The 20,855-nt window shown below is 39.9% G+C and overlaps 2 protein-coding genes across 2 annotated transcripts in view; both read right to left on the bottom strand.

The window, feature by feature from the left end:
* The window catches only part of LOC124277725 (choline O-acetyltransferase-like), a 124,425-nt gene extending 105,615 nt beyond the window's left edge, over window positions 1-18,810 (bottom strand). Inside the window, exon 1 of the mRNA XM_046713449.1 lies at window positions 18,764-18,810. The gene's annotated coding sequence lies outside the window, so the exon portion shown is untranslated. The remainder of the gene's footprint in view (window positions 1-18,763) is intronic.
* The window catches only part of LOC124277726 (vesicular acetylcholine transporter-like), a 99,777-nt gene that overhangs the window by 25,732 nt on the left and 53,190 nt on the right, over window positions 1-20,855 (bottom strand). The window lies entirely within an intron of this gene.

The raw sequence follows: 20,855 nt of genomic DNA, 5'->3' as shown, positions 1-20,855 counted from the left end.
CCCGAATAATAACATCCTGTCAGAGTTGCTGTGACGTAGCCCCAATCATAACATCCTGTCTAGAGTTGTTGTGTCGTAGCCCCAATATTAACATCCTGTCTTGAGTTGCTGTGACGTAGCCCCAATGATAACATCCTGTCTTGAGTTGCTGTGTCGTAGCCCCAATAATAACATCCTGTCTAGAGTTGTTGTGACGTAGCCCCAATAATAACATCCTGTCTAGAGTTGTTGTGACGTAGCCCCAATAATAACATCCTGTCTTGAGTTGCTGTGACGTAGCCCGAATAATAACATCCTGTCTAGAGTTGTTGTGACGTAGCCCGAATAATAACATCCTGTGTAGAGTTGCTGTGACGTAGCCCCAATAATAACATCCTGTCTTGAGTTGCTGTGACGTAGCCCCAATAATAACATCCTGTCTAGAGTTGTTGTGTCGTAGCCCCAATAATAACATCCTGTCTTGAGTTGCTGTGACGTAGCCCCAATAATAACATCCTGTCTAGAGTTGCTGTGACGTAGCCCCAATAATAACATCCTGTCTAGAGTTGCTGTGACGTAGCCCGAAAAATAACATCCTGTCTAGAGTTGCTGTAACGTAGCCCGAATAATAATATCCTTTCTAGAGTTGCTGTGACGTAGCTCCAATAATAACAACCTGTCTAGAGTTGCTGTGACGTAGCGATGACAACAGGGAAAGTCTACTGAATGTCGTCGATTGATAACACTAACCCCAGAAAGAAGACAAACGAGGAATACCCAGAGAAAGGCCAGTTTCAACAGTCGCTTTGGAAAGGAAGACCCAGGAGGATCTTTACTTAGATTTGCGTCATAGCGAAACAGGCGTTCTCCATAGTTCCATATTACTAGCTTCGCCACAGATGGCGGCGACGTTCCATTAAGTTGTAACCACACTGTAGATAATGTCCTGTACAGGATGAGCACACAGTGCTATTGGCAACACATCTTTGTTATGATTCTCTGGTGAATTGAGTAAATGCGCATCAAAGAATCATAAAGTGTAAAAGTGTTAAGAATTCGTATACATTAGGGTAGTTATCAGGCCGTGTGAATTAACTTAATTCTACACACGTGGACAACTACAAAATAATAATTGTGCATTCTGACTAAATACTGAAAGGTAGACTTGCGCACCTTACTATTTACACGATCATCTACCTAAACGCCCAGCGTCAATGTTCTACTTGAAATCTAGCTGGTCGTATAATGAAAGTTTGACACTGCTTAGAGGTCATAGCTGAATATTATTTCATGCCGTATGTTACACATCGTTACCACTCGATCCCAATTTAACTCGGCTCTTTTGACAGGCACGGGGTACTGGGGACCTAGTCTCTCTCTTTAGGCTCCCGAGAGGATAGGGTATACGGATATATTAATAACAAAATCATTGATTCGGATTTCCAAACAGTGCTATTCCGGTAGTACAAGTCCATGCTTGACAACTGCAGACACATAAACACTCCACTGAGTGCAACACACAATTAAACGTAGGAACTGTTGAGGGCAATAGCCAAAGCTCTGATATGTGAACTGGTCAGAGATTATCATGCTTCCTTATGTTATGAACATAAATATGTCGAGCAATAAACGCCACTTGGTAAGCGTATTACACAGCCTTGTTAGAGTTACATTGAGTTAAGTGTCACAGGGAGAGTTGGTGAAGAGACTTCCTAACAGCCGGACAGATGGCCGCAGCTTAATGACCGTTCTTGCTATAACCGCCCCATACAGCAACATCTGTCATTAATTGTTAACTTAAATTGGCTGTTTGAAGTCAGTGTACATAGCAATTAATCCTTCTCACGAACCGCTTAAGAACACAAAGCCTTTGCTATGATCTGAGAAAAAATACTTCTGGAGCAGCTATGCAAATATTTGCGACACATTTAAGAAAATTTAGAACATCTCACCTTCAGAGACACTCCTGTCCTGAGAACAAATTGTCCAAATCCATTTTTACAAATTTTGTTGAAAGAGGCATATCACTTCCAATATAATGCCTAAGATGCGTGCTCCGTCCTGATGGAGCCATCCTACACAAATGGTCGTATTCAAAGAAGAACTGTAGATACATTTATCATCCTCCCGTGTGCAATACAATTTGCATTGTTATAGAGTCTACAGGAATAACGGAGGGACATTAAGGGACTATCTCCCTGCGACATGTACACTTTGCTTGAAGGAACGGTGACATATAGGCTACTAAACAGACCCGTGGAAGAGGAGGAGGAGATAATAAGAATTGTATTAAAGGAAAGACTTGATGAAATGTGTTTAACAGTCATTTGTTTTTTGCTGATTGAAAATGTTGACATGTACCTGCACCGTATTTAGCGACAAAAGCACGTTATTGATTACGTGGTAAATATTACAAACAAAACATGAAAGCATAACCGCTACTTACATAACTGCAATAACATAAACCTAAATATGGCAATTTATAATAAAATCGTTTTGGTGGAAAAGGAATAATGACTTTTTTCGATGTCAACAGACGAATGATTACTTGATCCAATAAGCTATGGTGATGCAAACAGTGTGAACATCCACATCATCTCCTACGTAACCTTCAGTAATTTCTCAATTTCTAGCGCCAGGGAATATTCATCAAAATATATATATGTAAGTCAGCGCTTGTTCCAAGTTTTATTATAAACATAATGTTTTAAGTTATCCCAGTGGACACTTCAAGTGACACCGCACAGCAAAATTACTTTGTCACGCGTCATAGTTAATAATGAATCAAGTCCCAATGCGTCAAACGTTATTGTGTTTCAATTTGTTTGGGAAGTTTTAGTAATATACAAACACATTTTGCAACTAAAACAAATACATCTAAACATAAAGTTTTATTCGTTGAGCAATATAAGCGCGCCTTTGTTAGTGACCCTCAATCATATTCATTCAATATATGGTAATCCAGGATCGTCATTAGACCTTTTATGCCCATCTATTGAGCGTGGCCAGCTTTGAATAGCCCTATGGTTTGGTAATTGCTCCGTGGAAGAACTTGCTTATTGATTCCAGGAGTTATTTTCGATAATTAACATGTTTCCTGCTTTTCCTGGGACGCAAGGATTCGATTCAGAGCTCCCATGTTCCAACGAGTAGCTCCTGTGTATAGGAAATCCATCCCCCTCTCTCCTTGTGTTCAAGAGAGGAGTTTTCTGAAAGAGCATGATCATTGATTTCCACTCTTGCAGACAGAAAAGACCAACATCGTTATCCACGGAATGAGAAGGAGCGAAAATATAACCAGGACGAAGAGGAGGAGCAAATTATATCGTGGAGTTTTTGTCAGTATGTAAGAAACTAGTGTTCGTAGGATCACAAAATCGTTGGGCTCCTGGTCAATAGTTTGTCGGTTAAAGGACAAGTCGATCGGCTATGTTTGATGTCTGTTTGCCAAATGAGTTGGGTTTGCCCAAGATATGAATCGAAAACCAAATTACATTTGCAGTCATTTGTCTGGTTCATTTTGTCTGCAGGAAATGATATCCTTGGCAATTGCTTAACAAGAGACCTTATCTGTGGACAGCAACTTCAACCAGCGAAGTATGTGGAGCTGAAAAATTCAAAAATAGTTCGCCATTTTCAATCAGATTCAGGAATGGTAAATGCTGTTGGTGATTGCGATTTAGAAGCAAAGTTGCACAAAGCTGGACACCTTCCACTGCGCACGGCATCTGTTTATCTGGACTTTTTCAACGTTATCATTTTCAAAAAAACCTCTAAATTCTAAATCAATTATTAAAATTTAGTCCCAGGGTATTCTGTGGCTAAAAAGGGGGATATTTCATATTCATCGATTGACGCGAATGTCTAAAGTTTCAGATAAGCTGCCACACTGTCTCATACTCAAACAATCCGCCAGTAAAAAGACTCTCCTCTCATCCCAAAATATCAAATTACATTAACATCGCCAGGCAAGATCTTGGAGGTCTCGATTAAATTGTAAAATGTGGATCAAATGGTCAGTTGTCTTATTGAAAGGACGTGTAGCTTGCAAATTGCACTAAGGAGGAATACATTTAAATGATTTGTAGTGCGGCTATGGAGCAAAACCTTAACCAAGAGCACCAAGTGTAAATCAAAGGCAGAGGGTCGTTGTAGAACTGTAACATTGATCAAACACCAGGGTCCAATATTCAGCATATGCATTGATTGGCATAATTCAATTTGGAATATGAATATTTTTCATCATTCGCGATTTAACGTCAATTATCCTACAAGAATCAAACACTTTGCCTAAAAATAATTCATGGTGTAACATGCGCCCACGCTTAACATGCATTGATTAATTAAGATCTGTCCTACCGCTTTTGAATAGAACTGGAAGATTTAATATTGTGGCATGTGGTGTGAGATGCTGGTGGTAGGTGGAAGTTATGTCATCCCGTGATCCCAGCGTAAGAATCAACTAAAGTGAGGATTGGATGGTCACACTATGTGATTTGGGTGTTTTCGTTTGATCGTACCCTTCTTTGGTTATGCCTTCTGTCGTTGGTATATTTGGTTCAGTGCCTATTCTTAACATGACGCTGTGACTGCAATATGGCTTATTATAGTATTATTGCATCATTTTCAATTATCAAGGCTTTTATGCAAAATATGTAGGATCTCTTAAAACTGAACAATCTTTATATACCAGTAATTATGAAGTACTTGCTGCAAAAGAAATTACACGATGAATCAATACCCACGAGAAGCGAATATAGATACATTTCAGGTATAAAGGACATAATAAAGTTAAGGATATGTTAACAATAAAAACAACGACACAAACACTCTTTCAGACCTACTGGCTATTTTCGTAATGGCCCTGGTTACGATGAAAGCTGAACAAACTGACCAATCTCTCAAGAGTGTTTCTCCCCTCGTACGAACGTCTCTTATTGATCATAAACCCTTCTGAAACATGACCCATGTCCTTGTTTTGTCACACTCCGACACTGCCACGGAAATGCGTCGGTTTGGGCGTTAACGCCTGCGTACACGTGCATCCTTCATTGCATAGTATTTGTAGAGAAACTATGAACAGGTGTGGAAAATATCACATTGTTACCCATATGACATTATCAACAGATATGAACTGCCTACGTCCCTATGAGCAGACACGGAAGTCCTATGACACTATAACACATCTGGCACTATGAACAGACATTAAGGCCATATGCCACTCTAGGGAATCTGAACGTCATATGCCATTACATTAATTCATTGTGGGGCGGTGGGGTAGCCTAGTGGTTAAAGCGTTGGCTCGTCACGCCGAAGACCCGGGTTCGAATCCCCATGCACTGAGTTTCAGTCAGTAAGTATGAACACCAGCAGACCACAGCACGACATACATGCCGGGTGGACTGGGTTTCAGTCAGTAGGTATGAACACCAGCAGACCAAGGCTTCGCTAGTAATATTCCATATACCCCGCTAGTGACATATATATGTAGTGAATGTATTGACGATGCTATTCGATAATTAGATCAATCATAGATCAGTTGTCTCATGCAACTAATCCCAAGGCTTCAGTTTAAATAACCTGTTTAATAACACAAATAATGACATGTTTTATTATATCTATTGACTATATTGCACTGTAGTTAATATTATACAGCTTATCTACGATTCTGATCCTGCTGTGTACGTGCAGGCAATGCATGGGTATTTCCATATTGGCTTAAGCCGGGTTTCCATGTGCGTTGTGCGTAAACAACACTTTGTAATGAATGGTAATACCTGTTTCCATGTGCGCGTAGTGCGTAAACAACACTTTGTAATGAATGGTAATACCTGTTTCCATGTGCGCGTTAAACAACACTTTGTAATGAATGGTAATACCTGTTTCCATGTGCGCGCGTAACAACACTTTGTAATGAATGGTAATACCTGTTTCCATGTGCGCGTAGTGCGTAAACAACACTTTGTAATGAATGGTAATACCTGTTTCCATGTGCGCGTAGTGCGTAAACAACACTTTGTAATGAATGGTAATACCTGTTTCCATGTGCGCGTAGTGCGTAAACAACACTTTGTAATGAATGGTAATACCTGTTTCCATGTGCGCGTAGTGCGTAAACAACACTTTGTAATGAATGGTAATACCTGTTTCCATGTGCGCGTAGTGCGTAAACAACACTTTGTAATGAATGGTAATACCTGTTTCCATGTGCGCGTAGTGCGTAAACAACACTTTGTAATGAATGGTAATACCTGTTTCCATGTGCGCGTAGTGCGTAAACAACACTTTGTAATGAATGGTAATACCTGTTTCCATGTGCGCGTAGTGCGTAAACAACACTTTGTAATGAATGGTAATACCTGTTTCCATGTGCGCGTAGTGCGTAAACAACACTTTGTAATGAATGGTAATACCTGTTTCCATGCGCGTAGTGCGTAAACAACACTTTGTAATGAATGGTAATACCTTTTCCATGTAAAACAACACTGAATGAATGGTAATACCTGTTTCCATGTGCGCGTAGTGCGTAAACAACACTTTGTAATGAATGGTAATACCTGTTTCCATGTGCGCGTAGTGCGTAAACAACACTTTGTAATGAATGGTAATACCTGTTTCCATGTGCGCGTAGTGCGTAAACAACACTTTGTAATGAATGGTAATACCTGTTTCCATGTGCGCGTAGTGCGTAAACAACACTTTGTAATGAATGGTAATACCTGTTTCCATGTGCGCGTAGTGCGTAAACAACACTTTGTAATGAATGGTAATACCTGTTTCCATGTGCGCGTAGTGCGTAAACAACACTTTGTAATGAATGGTAATACCTGTTTCCATGTGCGCGTAGTGCGTAAACAACACTTTGTAATGAATGGTAATACCCATGTTTCCATGTGCGCGTAGTGCGTAAACAACACTTTGTAATGAATGGTAATACCTGTTTCCATGTGCGCGTAGTGCGTAAACAACACTTTGTAATGAATGGTAATACCTGTTTCCATGTGCGCGTAGTGCGTAAACAACACTTTATAATGAATGGTAATACCTGTTTCCATGTGCGCGTAGTGCGTAAACAACACTTTTCCATGTGCGTAATGAATGGTAATACCTGTTTCCATGTGCGCGTAGTGCGTAAACAACACTTTGTAATGAATGGTAATACCTGTTTCCATGTGCGCGTAGTGCGTAAACAACTCTTTATAATGAATGGTAATACCTGTTTCAATGTGCGCGTAGTGCGTAAACAACACTTTGTAATGAATGGTAATACCTGTTTCCATGCGCGCGCGTGCTGTGTGCTGCATGCTGCGTAGTGCGTAGTGCGTGATTTTGCTTACGCTCAAAAAGTGTCCGAATACGCATCACACAGCTATACGGAGTTCGGAAGTAGGGATTCCCAAGGGGTTTTCCCAATGTCACGTGGTTTTCATTGCACACACAAGCTGCAAAATGCCATGGAATTCGGTACCCGAGATACTTCTTGAACAATTAATTGAACTGTCCTTTGTCTCAGGAGTTCATGCAACCACCACCGGTGCCTTCGTTTTTGTGGTTTTTTTCACATAACAGTACAATAAACCTGCAATGATCACATCCTCTGTTATTTCTGATAGTTCTCTAGCGTTCTTTGAGAAACAAGGTGGCATTGTATACAGCAATTATGATCAGTACGATCTCCAGGAAAAGAAAGGCTTCATTTAACGCATCACATAGCCATTATACACGTACACATGGCATTGGACACTACGCACACGTAATACGCACTACGCATCAGGCAATTACGCAGACAAGGCGTACACATGAAAACCTAGCTTAAGTCAAGTTTACTCATTCACTGAAGAGAAACGTTGTCACATACACGTAAGAAACTCAGTGACATCAGTTTCAGGGAAACGTAAGTGAGCACAAAATGACTATTGGTGGACTACGACAGCAAGCTCTTTTTATTCTTGTCGTTTCTGTAACCCCAGGACGAAGGCAATAATTAGTTAAATCAAGTGGCAAGAAGACATTTGCTAATGCCGGTCACATATACATTTTAGAATTATGACGCCGCATTCGACACATTCATCAGTTAATGCATTTACAAATATCAGTAATTTAGACTTGGCCCTATTTAGAAGATGAGTGGAGATCGCATGAATATATTGATATCGATCCCTCATGTTGTGGTCAAGTAACCTAAACGGTCTATTTTAGTGTGGTTCAGGTTGTATTTTCTCAGTAAATCTCGACCATGGCTACATAACACATTTGTCGTCCGCATCCAAATGCATCAATTTCCGAAACGGCGTAAGAAGCCACAGAACAATACATGTGCATTGATACCAAACACAGACACTATAATACTGACTATAGTCACACTAAAATACTGGCCAGCAAGTCACACATAGTGTCAACACAACGCTATCTGAAAGTGTTGATTAGAGGAAGTCAAGCATTTCACATTCAAGGATATCAGTACTGGGTCCGGGTCAATTATTAAACAAGACACAGGGGCATCCACACTTTTCGTGACAAGCTAAAATGTATCGCGTGCTTCGGTTGGGACCAATTTGTCTTCCGAGGCGAGCAAACAGGACTTGCAATGAAATACGCGGCTTGAAACCGATGTAAATAGCTTTTGATTTACAGAGGCTTGACGCAGTTATCTGGAAACCTGTCAGAAAAAGACAACCGTGATTTCAATTTAAGTAATATAACACATTAGTAGCCGCAGTCCTGCGATGCAGCCCAAAGGACTGAGGTAAATGAAGAATGAAACCGCCTTTACTTACACATTCACACTCTGTACGTCTTGATAAGTAGGAAAGGGCGATTCCCTCAAATAACCATGGTAACCTCTTTAAACATTTATAGACCAAAACTAAAGCCGTAAATCCATGTGAAATTTCCATCACTATTTGCAATTTAGAAATAGCTATTTAGGTGTATTGCAAATCATTACTGAATGTACCATTCGTTGTTAAAAGTACCATTAGATTCAGTAGTTATCTCCGCCAGCGCTATGTGAACAGTGTCAGATCTGAAGTCACTTGTAATCTAACCACACTTGTGCAATATTCCAGTTCCCAGATGCTGGTCAGCCTCTAGAGGGTTACTGGTATATGGATCGCCTACCTAAGTTACCTAAGTCGTCTTCAGCCGACAGTAATAAACTATTCGCAGCTAACGAAGCTTCATTAGGTGTCTGAGTTGGTGGCAATTAAGTCATAAATGAGTATAACACATGTATGATGGCTATTTGCTCGGCTACTTCCAGCACCAATGCCGGTAACTGCCTCTCCCTTGGGCATGGGTATTTGCAATGGACTGCCAGCGATAATAACTGTAGTTAAAGACTTCATTGGCCTCACTGAAGGACTAGGCTTTGGTATCGGCGCGGCAATGGCACGACAAATGTAATTGTTCCTAAACGACTAAATAGACTGGAAATTAATAACAATTCCTTCGGGGGAGAAATACCCGTTAACGAATGCAATAGGCCCTCGGGGCATCCTAGCTTGATATAGTTGTACAATAAAATGGCTGATGTGCACCACAAGCAGCTAAGCAGGGGGGTGGTCTTGACCCACTGGTCTGGATTCAAATTAATTTTTCAAAAGACTCTAAAGGAGAGTGTGAGGGAGGACTCAGAACGATATTGAAAGTATTACCTCATATACCTTACAAGTTTAATATTTTGTGAGGATGTTTGTAAGGTTGTTTTTTCAGTTTTTCAATTGTCAGACACCAGCATAAGAAAACAGGCGACTCTCTCAGTGAAACAATGCAGCTCAAGAGTATCTTGTGGGCTCATCGTGAAGGTCACGTAGAGGACAAGGCATGAACCTTCATTGAGGCAGAAGAACCAAAAATGGCACATTTGGTATCACATACCCCTCGTTTTCTTTCGGCTATACCTTTAGTTGGGAACACATTTCCACATATGGCAATGACTATGATCAACGATCTGCTCTGTCTCAAGTTACCTTTTGAACCCCAGCAATAAAGCATTTGGCCACCGAAATATGTTCATCTCTTACACACGGAGTGTTGACGATATTGTTACACGCCACCTTTGTTAACATGCAAGAGTTTGGGGGTATTTATTTCCAAAAAAAACACCTCTGGATCTATTTGCATTCGTTGATAGCAAGACTAAGTTGAAGTATTTGATGCGATGATTAAGTGACCAATATAACCTCTCTAGTTGTGGTGTGAGGTAATAATGACAGCGTCCCGCTATGTGGCGTGGTTAGATTTCCCATGGGACAAGTGTCTTCAGACACCATATCATCAATCAAATCCTCATTCAAATTCGGTTATTGTGGCGCTAACATCTGTTTGTACTGCAATTGATCCGATATGTTTTCAACCACCGATACACCGACGTTCGGGCTTTCGAAATGATATTATGTAGTTGAAGCACACAAGGTGTTGTTCCTTGTTAATGTGAGCTAAAAGTGAGTGAGTGAGTGAGTGAGTGCGTGCGTCCGTGCTTGCGTGCATGAGTGCGTGAGTCAGTAGGTGAGTTTATCATTATCAACTGCACATAGGATTGGCGCTAAACAATCAACGTGATGAATGTCAAATTCAAGATATTGTAACACTTGAACTTCCTGCATTAATTATTGCCCATTAATCAGAGTTACCCTTTGTGTTCCAGCTTCATCCCCTGCCATGCAGACAAACAACTGAGACTAGTCCATCACCATGTATTGCCTTTACATACGATCCAGTTTAAACATAATCAATACACCGTTATATCTCAACATATACATGCATTCTATAAAATTGCAATTAGTTCGCCACATCCGTCGATTTTATAGCAGTTCGATTATTCCCATCGTTTTCTTAATTTCCGTTCATTATGATAAAGATGACTTGATAAGTGAGTATAAAAGATTGATGTCTTCGTTAGCTGCACAAAACATTTCCCAATTACTCTATAACGATTAACATCATGGGCCCAGAACTTAAGTGAATTATTCAAAGCCTTATCATTGAAACGCAGTGATTGTTAAGGCTAGATGTTGATTTGGGTTAAAATAAGCCGACTGTTTTGTAGCATGTGTAGTCTATTTCAAGTTACTGATTACAACTGACACGGTTGGTTAACACATAAACAGTATTGTGGTGTGAGCCTGCGGCAACAGCTGCTTAGTTAACTTCGTGCTTTGTGCGTCATTGGAAATTACTATGGGCCATATATTCCCACATTCATTGTTGATTAGGGTTCTAAATAGCTGGCCAACCACAACCGTATTCGAACACATATATAAAGATGTGGGTGTTATTGCGGCGACCGACTTGGATGACAGGTCAGGTTTAGATCCGTGCACCTTCTGTGCAAGAGTCAGGTTTACAGAGTAAGCGGCATCAGGCCCAGTTTGTGCTGTGTAATCAGTGTCAGATGAGAAAAATGTTTGAAAAGCTGTAAATATTTTGTTCATCATCTATCGTACCATGTGGAACATGTTGTGTAAAAAGTGTTTGTAGGTGTTACGAGTTATTCTTTCTTGCATAAACTTCTTTTCCACTGAAATAAGCTCTTTCTGTTTTAACATAATGAAAAGCAAATGGTGGTGACCCTGTTATTTTGAAAATAAGCTTCTGGTGATTCTTAACATGAGACTTATTAATAATTACAACCTCATTTATTCATCAGCACGTTATCGGCAATCGGGAAGCTCTCTACCTTGTAAATGCCTGGAGTGTTTTATGCTCACATACGTCACTGGAAATATGCCAGTTCAATAAAGTTCTTTGCCTCTTTGATACCAACCTGTACGTCATCACGCATTGACTCCCATTTATGGAAACAGAGCGTCACGTTCCCTCGGATACAGACCACACAGCAGGCGATACAGCAGAGCGGGGTGTAGTGTCACACATTCTACAGCTGATACTTGTCAATATAGGTGAATATTTCAATTTATGAGGTCCTGATGCTCACTGCCGAGTGTTTCTGTAAGGACATTGCTAATATCTGTGACATATCCGACGTATAGGTTTAGGTTTGGCGTGAGATACAGTGAACACTGTGAACTTACGATTTCAATGCAGTCACTCTGACTCACATATTTGTGTAAGTCGTCAACAGAGGACTCTGCTTCAGATTTGGTTAACACTATGAACACGGGTCGCTTGGCAAACTGGTCAAGCTTTTCCCTTGAGAACACATTCGGCAGAACTTCTGCATTTTGGGGGTTTAACGGTTTAACTGGTCTTTTGACAGCATCGCGCGAATCAAGAGATACAGCAGAAACTATGTTAGAAAGTTGTTAATAATACATATAACTGCCTCACAGAAGGTTACAATATAACAGCGATGGTCGTGACGTTGTGTTCATTGATCGATTTTGGTGGATAAAGTTAATAAAGGATTTATGTTTCAACATCGTGCTGACCAATAACAGGAATTTGGTGTAAGTGGGGTGAGACTGAATGTGTGGTTGGTTGTGACGGAATATGTTGTTGGTATGTTTAAGACATGTTGATTGTGACTAAATGTGTGACTGGTTGTGACGGAATGTGTGGTTGGTTGTGGCTGAATGTATGGTTGGTTGTGACAGAATGTGTGGTTGGTTGTGACGGAATGTGTGGTTGGTTGTGACGGAATGTGTGGTTGATTGTGACGGAATGTGTGGTTGGTTGTGACGGAATGTGTGGTTGGTTGTGGCCGAATGTATGGTTGGTTGTGGCCGAATGTGTGGTTAGTATGTGGATTGTGACGGAATATGTTGCTTATTTATTTGTCTCCTGTATCTGATGATATATGACAGAACTAGTAGGTAGAATTATCCTAATTCCTTATCAGATTTGATGTGTAATTTATGTGAACCGATATCGAGAGTACTAGTGATATTGGTCAATGGATGACATTCGCCTATAAACAGACTAACGGCCATTGAACTATGCCCGCATGATTTGCTTAACTCATAACCAAAATACAACATGGTCAACATCAGTGAAATTATTGCCGAAATGGCATGAATTAATCCCCCGCACTTAAGAGAACACGACCGACTGTTTGCATACAACAGTTTCCAATAGGATTTATAGCACCTTCTTACAACAATTGCTACTGATACATTATCGGTTGCCTGGTAACAATATAAAGTTATTCATTATGTGAATCAAACACATCAGTCTAAAATGGAAATTGATGATAAATGCAAATGAAATGATAAAAGCGGTTGCTTGTTAAGAGGCAGACAAGATATATTACCGAAACGCTCTACTTGTTATTGTTATTAATACGATCATATGATCCGCAGTAACATCCGGTGCAGATAGTCATATCAACATTTCTCTCCACAAATAACACTGTATATACTTTAGAGTGTATCGGTGGCTGGAGGTGCCGCTATATACGTAGTGTAAAGTAACGATCCCTACGGAGTGTCTTCAGTTTGAATGACAAGATTTGACTCCCAACGTAGGACCATGCCTTGATGGCTTTTGTTGCCTAGTAAGCTATTATGTTTATAGAAACCAAATTATTTTGACGTTGCAACGAATTTGGTATTGCTTAAGTTTTGCTAAATGTAAGAAAACGTCTCATGTCATCAGATAACGTAGCGTCTACTGTCAGCGATTACTGTACAAGGTGTATGTTTAAGTACAATAACTTTTTCGTGTTTGCAAAATTTTATAAATGAATACACAATGCCAAGTAATTCAATCATCCTGCAAGCGATTGGAACAGACATAGCGTTGTATCTCTTGGAACACCTGGAGAAGACGGTATACAGCAGTCATTCCACGTAATGTATAAACTAACTGACCCTCGAGAAGACGGTATACAGCAGTCATTCCATGTAATGTATAAACTAACTGTCCCTCGAGAAGACGGTATACAGCAGTCATTTTAAGTTATACATAAACTAACTGACCTTCGAGAAGACGGTATACAGCCGTCATTCCGAGTAATGCATAAAGTAATGCATAAACTAACTGACCCTGGAGAAGACTGGTTACTGCTTGTCAAGTATATACAGACTGACCTGAGAGAAAGCGAGTTAGAAGCATTTATTCAATGTCATTTATAAACTAACTGACCTTCGAGAAGCATTTATTCCATGTCATTTATAATCTGACCCTCAAGAAGGCGAGTTAGAAGCATTTATTCCATGTCATTTATAAACTTACTGACCCTCGAGAAGCATTTATTCCATGGCATTTATAAACAAACTGACCCTCGAGAAGCATTTATTCAATGTCATTTATAAACTAACTGACCCTCGAGAAGCATTTATTCCATGTCATTTATAATCTGACCCTCAAGAAGGCGAGTTAGAAGCATTTATTCCATGTCATTTATAAACTTACTGACCCTCGAGAAACATTTATTCCATGTCATTTATTAACTAACTGACCCTCAAGAAAGCGAGTTAGAAGCATTTATTCCATGTAATGTATAAAGTAACTGACCCTCAAGAGAGCAAGTGAGAAGCATGTATTCAATGTCAGATATGTACTGTCAGTCAGTCATATATAATATAACCTGCCCGACCCTCGTTCTGTGGATACGCTTACTGGAGACATGATATATAACATAGCATATATAACACGACTCAGCCCAAACCGACAAGGTACAACGTCAGTACAGGTGGCAGCCAAGGCGATCAATCTTGACAAGCGTAGTTATTGTGCATCTTAAGCAGGCGCACTTCCTGGTACACAACTGTTCTATGAAAGAGAGTAATGAAGCCGACGTTAAATATTATTGGTATAAATCAGGCATCACACTCTGGGCAATCGATGTGCATGAATACGGTTCATAATGATTAGACTATTGATAAAAGTTGACAGCTAGTCTCGACATTACAGATTCTACGTCTAAGAGGGGTTAGACTGGGACGATAACGTTATCATAGTAACTAAATATTGTCCAAAAATAACATTTGATTATTATACAGAGTACATTAGAAATAGGATAGGATAGGATGACAAAGGTCATATAAGAACAAACAACCTCTGTGGCTGGGGACTTCTAATAGTTTAAGAGTTGGAAAATGGGAAAACGCAAACGAAAACTTTACTTCACACTAAAAGAAACCTTTACACTTCAACACTCAAGGGAGAAAAGTGGAATTGTTTTATTTGTTTGTTGTTTAACGGCGCACTCAGCAATGTTCCAGCTTTATGTCAGTGGTTTGTAAAATATTGAATCTGGACCGGACAATCTAGTGTTTGATATCGAGATCATCGATCTACGCAACTGAAGTACAATGACGTGAATCAATCATGTCAGCGAGCCTGACCACCCGGGTCCCCTCGTCTCCTCTTTTCGACAAGAGTAGGTGGCTGAAGAATAACCCGGACCTTCAAGGGTAATTTGATAGGAGGTTGATGTCATACTCTGTTAGCAGTGACGACTTGTATGTTGCAATACTCTGTTGCTCTGGAGATACATGATTATTTTGTTTATGAATATTGGTAGTGTACTCGATATGATGGCTGATGCTGCTACTGCAGTCAACATAAGTGTACTGGGATTCAAGAAGTCTACCATGTGTTTGTGTCACATGTTTAATGACAGTAGTCATAGAGTGACTGAGTGAGTTCGGTTTTACGCCGCATTTTAGTAATATTCCAGCAATATCACGACGGGGGACACCATGAATGGGCTTCACACATTGTGCCCATGTGGCGAATCGAACTCGGGTCTTCGGCGTGACGAACGAACGCTTTAACCACTAGGCTACTCCACCGTCCCCAGTAGTCACAGCTGCTCACCTATCTGGACTTCTCGCATGCTTAATCTGCTTCAAGTCATATTTTGTCTACCATTACTGTATAACTGATTTTCTGTGACGAGCCATTTATGTACAGGTATTATTACGTTGCTATACTTTTATCAGGCAATTTGCCAAACAATAACTGGTGAGCGTGGCTCACCTCATGTTCAACAGGCCAACGTTTCAGACAACGATTTGACCTTTACTCCCAGCAGAGTTATGAACCAGGCAAACCTTTCAGGTTACAACTTTCACACCACATATTTTAAAAATAATATTTGATTTTACCGCTCCAGTGAAAAGTCGATAATATCAAACTGTTAAGTTTTTATTGTAGAAATGTTTTAGAGTGGTCATCGATCTGACGTCGTTTGTAGACATCCTGGTTTTGAACCTCTCCAAGTGATGATCGTATCGTTTTTGTAGTAAATAGGTAAACAGAGGCTTCTTAATTACGAATATATCTCAAGGCTACTGCTTGATCAAAAGACGACTTCAACATTTTTCCTGTTAATCATCAGAAAAAAGAATTCTTTCAGTTCCGTTCTGCTTGGAATACATTTGAAGTGTTTGAAAATAATTTTGTTACAAACCCGAAGGCATGCAAAAACACAGCAAGATCTCTTTGATATGGACGTTCAAATTGTATTGCTAAATTCTTTGATCAGCGATACACTATTCATATGGATATGATTTAATGATTATTTGACTAGTGAAAGGGAACACATTCAACCAACATACCAACGGTCATTAGCCTTTACCAATAACAAGAAGAAGAAAACGAGTTTAGGGATCATGTGACCATTTCAAGAAACATTTTCAAATCAGGATAGTCATGTGTTTGTGTATCACATTGCATGTTGAAGGTATCGTCATACTCTGGCTCACAGCCCCGGGAGACGAAAAGGAGAACACGGTTACTACTGAGGTCATGGTTTGGGTTGATATTGTATTTCCGGGAAACGACTTGAATGTCACATTGAAATCTGAGAACGACAACAATGTAACCCGGATTTCAGAAGACAGGTGTAATCACATAGGTAGTGGCCATACTACTCACATCAAAGGCTAAAACATATGTTCTGTACTGATAAAAGTGTGGTACAGCAGTCAACTAGCCCATCCACTATAACCAGTTAAACAACATGGCGATCATGTGTTGATACCTCAAGTTCGACGAAGACACATGCACTCTGTCAGTTGGGCCTAGATTTTCGAAGCTCTCTTAGCGCTAAGATAGTCTAAGTTAATGTTAGTGTATGGCAGTAACGGCTATCTTAGCGCTAAGAGAGCTTCGAAAATCTAGGCCCAGGTCTTGAATAGTAATATTACACTGGTTTTATGTGGATTGCTCCATTCGTATTGCGACGTGCGTGTATGTGTGGCTGCTTGTACTAGTCTTGTAGGACTAGCCCACTGAGATACCATGCCGCCGTCTAACATGGTTACCACACTCAGATAGCGACTCCAAGTGGAATAGTCCCGATTTTATTCCTTTATTTCCTAGCGCCAGGCAGGGTGAAAACAAGTTTCATCTTTTATCGTCTGTTGGTATGACGCGTCAAAGGAATTGAACCAGAGACCTTCTGCCGTCAGACGCTCTACCCACTAGCCAGTGGTGGCAGTCTCACGGATTACTAATTGTAGGTGATCAATAGATGAATATTCATGAACATATTAACTGTTACTTATTGTTTAAATGTTCATTTCTATTGCCATTGTAAGCTTCTGTCCATGTAAATGAGGTAGTCGTAGGGGTATGCGTGAGAACCCAACACTTTAACCACAACACCATTCCACCAGACCCGATTACTCACTGACGTTACGTATGTTTTATTGTTCCTAACATTGTGCATCAAGAGTATGGAATGGAAATAACGGGTTCCAGTCTACAAAATATAACTGCATACTGTTTGAATCTATGAATTCAATGCCAATGCATGTCTCAAAGCATAACATATACATACATACATACATGCATGCATACATACATACATACATACATACATACATACATACATACATACATACATACATACATACATACATACATACATACATACATACATACATACATACATACATACATACATACATACATACATACATACATACTTATATCTATATAATCCAAATCCCTTCGTCATAATGAAATTTCGATGCTTTTTCAAATGTCTTTTGGACAGAAAGAGGTTTCTGTTTTATTTTCTACTATCTTAATCATCATCATCGTCACCATCATCGCGACAGTGTAACGACAGTCCCTGGCCCATTACTGCTCTTTACTGAATGGAAACACACGTGATGATTTATCGTTTCAGGTAGTGAAATTATTCTTTGATCGTGTACATGTCAGGCTCGGAGTTTCATCTTACATCCGTGCTTGAGGTATTTCCTTTCATGTATATTCGTGTTTCCTTATGTGCATATTTTCGATCACCTCAAGTTAAATGTCAACAGATTCGACACGGTGATTTGTCCTCCATACAGGAAACACTACACACCATGTCTCGGGCATCTCCAGAAATAACTTCAAAGCCTGGTTAAAGAAACATTGGTAAGTTGGTAGCTTTGAGTAGGGGATGTTGCACACACGCGAGTAGCCACCCTTCAAACACTCCGAAATGCCTTCAGCTGTTAACAATTGATTATGAAGACGGATATTATGTTTTTGTAGTAAACTTAACCTATTTATGAGTTTCCAATTGTTTGTCTTGAAACGATTATCGAAAAAGTTCAGATGGACGATAGTACTCTATTTTATGCGTGCATGTATTCGAATATCAAACTACAAAGCTATATGTAACTGCTGTATTTCAGATAACTGTACCGATTTTCTAAAGCAGCCGAAGTTATGCATCAGTGGAATGTACCATCAGAAATGAAACGAAAGACATTCGTAAAAGACTTTTAGTTATAACTAGCATCGAAAGAGCTGCTGAAATTGCTGCAAATGTACTTGACATGTAAAGCAGAAAAATATGCTACTTAAATAACATGTATCGCACAGATAGATAAGGCAATGTATGAATACGGCAATTAAAATATTAAATTACCTTGTAGCAGATCAACAGATGCCAACCGGATACTGATCCGAACAGTGCACAAACGAATAAGGTTAGCAAAGAATGTTCAAATCCACGTGCTTAGCTTTATTTGGAGGCAACGCTAATTAACGGCCACGTGACGTGATTTGTTTCATCCTCCCTCGCCAGAGATCGATTGTGAAACCTACAAGAGCCAGGAGGAATCAATAAGAAGCGTGTTGGCCTCGATAGCCACGCCCCTCACAGTTGAGTAACTTACATAGGCAGCTGGAGACATCCGGTGGCTAATCCCGATGTCCCTTTTCGTCCGTGTAGGGAGGGAAGCAATTGCTCAATTTCAGACCAGTCCTGTTGTCCGGTCCGGGTCAATCGTTGGACGGGCGTTTATAGTGTGAGTCGGGGACAAGATGTCATATATGGTCCTCGAGATTGAGATCAGTGTAATATTGATATAAGTTCATCTTTAGCGCACACACTTGTTTGTACTGTCTTGTTTTGACAATCTTGGAAACCTTAAACACAGTAACAATTACCGAATTCAACACTACAAGGCTACAGAGGCTGTGATCGTTAGAGATTTTTCATCAGTTGATTGATTTTTGTTGCCTTTCAATTTACGCCATTGTAAATATATGTAGGACACGTGATGTACATCATTTGACGAAGGCTGTTTTTGTGTGAGACCAATGATTTGGTGGCTTCCAACCCAAAGCCTCAAAAATGGTGTCGGTTGACAATTACTTCAGACGATTCGGTTTAAAACAGATTCAGTTCCTGAAATCGATCTCTTGTTCAGACTGCAAGTAGATTTCAAAGTCATTTCCCGACATGTAATTTTTTGAGAGTTTTTGTCGGGGGTTTAAATAACTGTTCACACGATCTCTTTACGTTTCAGTGCAAAAACAATGGTTTCCATAATTTCAGTGACTTCTGAAATAGGCGTTTTAGAGATATGATTTATTGTTGGAAGACAGAACAGATCGATATATGGATGGCGGATGGATGCTAATCTGACAGACAGACATGCATTCTCAGGGCAACGTATCTTAATACAAACACGAACCAAAGTATTCTTCATACTGCAGAATGTACCAAACAATGTTACACCGGAGCCTTTCATGATCAATGAAGTACTCAGTGATACATTTTGCACAGGAGAATGAAATAACAGATATGTATGATGTCTTTCAGTGGCATTTAGAAGTTGTATCATAGTGACGACGTCATAGTCCCAACGGTCAGTTCACCTGATGAAGAGACCTGGAAACATCGTGAGGGAAATACAAAAGAAGTTTAATCCATAAAAATATCTTGGACAACAGATTTGTAATTATTTGTTTTAACTTCAGTTGTCATCCATAACTATCAAAGGAGCAAAATATGTCATATCAAGCCCTGCTATGGAAACTGGATGGGTCTTGTAATTGGCAATGCTGCTGTTGGAAATGAGTAAACAGCTATTGTAAGTCAGGACATTGTGGTCTGTTACCGTAAACATAAACAGAGCATGTAAATTTACCCGATAACATTTAAAATACAGGGATATCCTATAAACACGTTGTTTCTCTCCCAAAAGAATCCGATAACTCAGTAACCAACTTTACTGTACTTGTATTCGTTTTGTTACTAGTAATTGCCAGGGGTTGTTTATAAATACATCCTTTGTCAAGTCAAGCAACTAGATAGGATGTTTTTGGGGAAAATGTTTCGGGTGATTTTGAACGACCTCTCATGGTGCAGCTCAGAAGTAGACCTACTGTCAGGGTGGTCAATTGACCACTCCAGATATAGCACGACCGACCGAGCAGGTGATCACGGCTGACAACAAATCATCATTTAGTACCCGTATTCGTCCATTCCGCTTGTGCCGACTACAAACCACAACTAAACAACGGAATATTAACGTTTGATAACGGAGTATTAATGCAACTCTACCATATCAAATTTTCGCCCAGATGTTGCGTTACCGTATATTCAGTTTTATAGTTTTATGGCTAGCACCTACTAAAGTACTTGGGGTTGGGCTCACTGTACATGTATACATACATATCATTGGGCATGGATCTATGATGTCTGGAAGTGACCGCTTATCCAGTGATGC

Source organism: Haliotis rubra, unplaced genomic scaffold (assembly GCF_003918875.1).
Source record: "Haliotis rubra isolate DU_JTF1 unplaced genomic scaffold, ASM391887v1 Scf226, whole genome shotgun sequence".
Lineage (NCBI taxonomy): Eukaryota > Metazoa > Mollusca > Gastropoda > Lepetellida > Haliotidae > Haliotis > Haliotis rubra.
This window is presented reverse-complemented; position numbering and strand designations above follow the sequence as displayed.